This window comes from Epinephelus fuscoguttatus, linkage group LG17 (genome assembly GCF_011397635.1).
Source record: "Epinephelus fuscoguttatus linkage group LG17, E.fuscoguttatus.final_Chr_v1".
Lineage (NCBI taxonomy): Eukaryota > Metazoa > Chordata > Actinopteri > Perciformes > Serranidae > Epinephelus > Epinephelus fuscoguttatus.
Window position 1 is genome coordinate 32,439,890 of NC_064768.1, and position 6,000 is coordinate 32,445,889.

Sequence of the window (6,000 nt, forward strand, 5' to 3'; positions counted from 1 at the left end):
TGCACTGCAAAAAAAGGATTAAAAGTCTTATTCTACCATGTTTCAAAATAATAACACACTTCTTAATGCAACAATATTAGGAGAAAGTGAAGGAGGGACAACTTGAATTATGTCAACCCATTAGCAGATTGTTTTCATTTAATAACAAACAAGACATCGAGCCCTGATATAAAACTGAAAAGGAAAAACAGTTCCTAAAGTGTGATCTCTCACTTCCAGTAAGATATAAATTTAGGACCTATGTGCTTTAAGGTGCTAGAAGAAGAAGGCTACTGGTGTTGAGAAACTGAGAGACTTAAACTTAGACTGGAAATTTAAGTGCGATGACATTCTCACTGAGAATTAGAGGTAGCTATTTGTCTACATTTTGACAAGTTCTCACATTATGTGGTGCTGATTACGCTCTCAGTTGCCATAAGATCCCTTTCCAATAATAACATTACTCCTGCTCAGTCTCTCATGCTTCTTGTTTTTTGCATAACCAGATTTCATAATCAGCTCATGAGATAAAGAGGGCATGCCAGTGCAAAATATCCTCATGATCACTACTGACGACATGCTCTGAAACCAAAAATGTGTTGTCAGCCTCATCAGCTGCTGTAGGCTCTATAGGAGACACCAAAACCAACGCACCTCATTGTGGATGATCTTACAAACGGAAATTTCCACCTGTAGCTCTCTGAATAAACGACTGGTTGAACACAACGAATGCTTCCATAAATATAAATTATGAGATTCCCTGGATGGTTTGATGAAAACTATGTGAATCATATGCCTTCACAGTCACCAGATCTCAACCTCTGGGAGAGACTTGTCAGACAGTGCTCCCCAACCCTGTCATGCACACTACATTTTTACAATAAGTGGTTTCCCGTATTACCAAGAGGCCGCTGACCAGCTCCCAGAGGAGGGAATATGATCTTGTTACTTTCACCTTGAACTGAAGCCACACACTTTCGATCTTTGTCCCTCAGACCTGAGTGCCTCAGTGCCTGCTGAGTGGTTATGATTCATCAAACTTTCAGTATACACAAAAAAAGTAAAAACCTAAAGTTGTTCTTCAGTTGGTCCGTTCTATATTAATGACAGATGTGTTATTTCACACAAAATTAAGTAATTCAGTTTATTTTTTCGACATGTTTAAGTACATTATTTAAATCTCATTAATGGATGGGTAATGTAAGAAAAACAACTAGTTCGTACATGTTGTTCAGCATCATTGGCAGAGGTGTAGATTACAGGGGGACACAGGGGACATGTCCCCCTCTACATTTACATGAAAGTAGCAAAGGAGATTTATTTTAGCAAAATTAAAAACCTTTTCACCAAAAATTAAAAAGGTACAAATTGGTGCAGGAAATTGTGTTTAATGCTCGAAATTGTACGGCAGAGGATCCTAAAACTCCCTGTTCTACATGTGCCCCCTCCAAATGTTAAAACTAAACTCACGCACCAAACCATATAAATATAAGATGGTCGACAACCGATCTCAACTCAAAAGTGGACAAGGTACAAAACCTGAGGTGGTGGTGGTGGTGGTGGGGGGGGGGGGGGCTACCCCAGCTGAGCCTGCGCAAGAGGTGGCGTACACCTTGGACAGGCCTCCAGACTATTGTAGGATTAACACATAGAGACAGACAACCATTCACACTCACATTCACACCTATGGCCAGTTTAGAGTCACCAGTTGACCTGCATGTGTTTGGACTGTGGGAGGAAGCCGGAGTACCTGGAGAAAACCCACACTGACACAGGGAGAACATGCAAGCTCCATACAGAAGGGCTCCGCCACCATGGGGTTTGAACCCCTCACCCCGAGTTCAAACCAGAAACCCTCTTGCTGTGAGGCGACAGTGCGTACATTTATATATGGCTATATTGCCCACCTCTACAATTTACACATTAATCAGACACAGATCAACATTAGCAGTCATTTGGAGTCATGTTTGTATCTTGCTCTTTAGTTGCTAGATGCTCCACAGTGCCCATCAGCGAGTCATTACCTTTGTCTGTCTGCTGTTTGGCTCTGGACAGAAAGTGTACTGCGTTCTCACTAAAAACAGCCTTTTGCTATGGCTGGAAACTATTACAGTGTAAATGCATTAAATGATACCAATATAAGTACCAACAATTACCATGCCTCAAGGGGTTCCAAAAGTATGCATCCTAAACACATGAATTGGTGCAAAAGATGAATCTATCAGACATATATTAAACAACAAAATTGAACTTTTGTGAAATCCACCTCAAGGCACCACCCTTTAAAATGGAAAAATGATAGCCAATTAATGAATTCAGTCTCAATTCTGGAGGTTACAACTAAGTTCTTGGCTGGTGTACAGAGACCAACTCACTACAGGCTATTTATGATATATTAAAAATTTATTCATAAATATTTCCTCCAGACATTGAAATACCTCGCTTTGAGTAATACTTTATGTGATATGAATAGTAATCATGTTTTGTCCACAAAAAAGTTCAATGACCTTGTTAAAAATTCTTAAAATTACACCTACTCGTTCTCCATCAAAACCCCTCAGAATCTCTGAATATGTAAAGATTGTTCACTTTCAAAGTTTAACTGCCTGACACAAAATCTCTCCCACTCAGTCCCATGGACCGAAAAGTCCACTCTGTGTTTGTGACCTGGAGGCTTCAAGTTTGTACACTGTCTCTAAACTAGCTGTGATGTCACAAATCTTGCTGAGATTCAAGATAATTCTTTATAAGACTTTTTTCATCATGTTGTCTTCTTGTCTATTAAGAACTTCCTTTTTCAAATATTAGTACTTTTTTCTCAAAAGTTACAAATATGTTCTTGAAATAACAGCTTTGTTCTCATCATATTACACCATTTTCTTTAACTTTTGACTTTGGTCTTCTGACTAGAGGATTTTTTTCTCAAAATATCTTAACCGAATTCTTTCAATCTCCGGTTGTATCGCCCTGACCGTGGTTGTCGTAAGTAAGGCACTGAGAACCGCAACATTATTAGTTTTGTGTTTAGCGCTGCAGCCTATAGGGGCCGACGGTGAGGTTTTTGACTGTTAATCTTGTTACTGAATGTGTTGCTGGGTGGTTGCTGCCGAGATATCTCCACTCAGCCTCTGTGTTGTGTGTAGAAATGGGAGTGGTCCGCTGCTCCCCTGCCTCAGTTGCCGAAGAAAAACATGGCTGACCCACATTCTAGGAATATCACCCTTCAGTACAGAACCTGAATAATGGATACTTTGTCATAAAGACACATGGGACGCCGTGCGCATCCCATACAGAACTAGATAGCATGTCTGCACCTATAGAAGCATTTCAAAGCCACTGAGGCAGATCAAAAACAAAATTCATAACAGCTTGTTTTTATCTTGTATTGCCTCTTAAACACCTTCTCCCGTGTTTCTTAAGCCTCTTTTCCCCTGTCACCCGTCCTCCACGATGCTCCTGGATCCTGCCGCTCTGCAGCAGCAGACCACACTGACTGGCATCATGAGCTGAGCGCTAGTTAAGAGCATGACATTTCCAAAACAACAGCCAGGCCATTCGGGAACATGAATTACCTCTGTTGATAGCACACGGAAACAAGTGGCTCCAATTAACCCCGCTGTGTTCTCACAGCCGGCCCAGTGCTCACCCATTTCCCAGCATCCTCTCTGAAATTGAGCAGTAACTCAGTGTTAAACCTCAGTCATGCACTCAGGAAATAGCCAGTTCTTTTTGTATTTCAACCAAACATGTTATCGATTTCATCTCATCTCATACTCTGTGATGCAAGAAGTGTGCTGAACTTAAAGGAAAGTACATATCAATATATAGATTTAAGAAGCTTTTCTTCTAATTTTTCATGCAGAAATTGTCAGAAATCCAGCTACAGGTGAGGCTTTGGAAGCTTTGTATTTCAAAGAAAAAAGGCTTGAAGTCCAGTGTTGAGCACACAGAGACCAGTTTCTCTACTAAAAGTATCCTTACGGGACTGGGGTAAATTTTTAATGTCTCTGAGAGAAGGAAATCAATCCTATGGCTAAAACATTCTCAGAGTGGAGCATATTTGGTCGAATCTGCCCTCAAGGGTAAACTCAGCTTTTCAGAGGTTTCTAGCACATCTCAGAGTCTTCAGTTAGTGAACATAACACGCTCAGGTGAATGTTCAAAGATGGTCTTTGGTGTCAGATGTGTACGTATGTCCTGCTTGATCTTTCTCTCATCTACCACTGACTCCTGGTCAATGTCCACTGACTCCTTCCCGGGTGGATGCTTATTTTGTTACCCATGCTTTATTCAAGTCTTCCATATCTCAGTTATTATTTGAAACTTTGGCCATGTTTAATAAGAATGTCCTTCATTGTAACACTACATGTAAATCACAAAATGTGGACAACCTTAACAGATCGCTTTTAAAAGCTCAGGTAATGGGAAGCTCCAGATTGGGTCATCAAGCTCATGCAATAGAAATGAGGCTGATCATGGTGTCAGTTTTGCTGATTATGCTATTCATATCAAAACAACTGATATTTTTTACCCCTCAAACATCAAGTGAGATAGATGGTTTGGTTGCCCCCATTTTGGAGCTGCCCTTCTTTCAGTTACCAACAGCCCACTGCAGTCTCTGGTGGGGTACAATTCCAGAAATGAACAACTTTGGCCACTTCCTTTTCATGACCTGGATTTATCATTTATCATCTTACTGTAAGGTCCAATGGGTATTAAGAGCCCATATAAAACACCACAGAATCGGTTGACCCATTTATTTATAGACCAGTGCATACGTTATTGTTCAGGTTGTAATAGGCCATGAAAACACAGCTGTGCTTTCTATATAGATATCCATGTCACTATCATGCTTTGAAAAGAGAACATGAAAATGAATTTACAGCTTAAAGCCCCTGGAATTTTTTTCATCAGCAGATTTGTACAAACATCATTTGGAAAATTGGATTGAAAGAGGCTGTAAATATAATGTAATCTAAGCTCCCCAAGCTGACATATTGTGACACTGATATTGACATTATGCTGAGCTGATTTCATTTAATCTACAGGATGTTGCTGTTCATATCCAGCCCAGCCTTATTCTGACTCACAACAATGCTCCCAACGGTAAGGGCTGGAAATGTGAGACAAGTCAGTGTTGACCACAGGCGTCCTTGGTTTGACTTTGATTTGGAATCAAAAGTCTGAAGATGCAGGGTTTTAAATTTCAGCTCTGTGGAATGAGAAATAAACATGGTAAATGTGTTTTTTTCTGTGTGCATGAATTCACCAGGCAGGCAATTGTCATGCCCAGAGCTACTAACCATGAAAACCCACATATTGTGCACTTTGCCAATTCGGTAATTCTGTGATGTGGAATCATTCGGCGCGCAGCTCGTGATTGGTGCTAAGCAGCATGACAGGCAGAGGAAAGGACTGCGCGAGACCCAGAGGTTCTTGTCTCTGGGAAGGAATGCCACTGTACAGCTCTCATTGGTAGAGCCCTGAAGATCCTGGGGGGTCGCGGGGAGTGCAGTGGGGGGGTTCTGGTGTTGGGGGATGGGGGAAGTAGGGGTAGGGAGAGCATGGGGGAAAGATAAAAACAAGCCGGCGTGGTTCCTCCAACCTCGTTACAGCTAATATCCCGTCAACTGTAATTAACGCTGCCACTTTGTAGCGTTTCTTTAAAGTTCTGTCACTGGGGTCTCCACAGACCCGGCCTCATTACTACACTGCAGCAAAGTACGTTAAATCCTTGTCTCAGCTCGAAACAGGGGTTTTTGAATATTCCCAGCAAGAAGAATATTCATGACTACAGCCTCATTTCTTGATTTTGCTGTTGTTGTTTATGTGTGCCCGTGATCTGAGACTGCACAGGGTTGATCTGATCTGGGGTTGAAGACTGAAAATCATACTAAATTTTTTTGGAGAATACCTATTAGATGTTTTTTTTTTTTTTAAAAAAAAGATTTTTTGGGGGGCTTTTTGCCTTTAATAGACAGGACAGATTGAAATGGGGTGAGAGAGAGAGTGGGGGTTGAC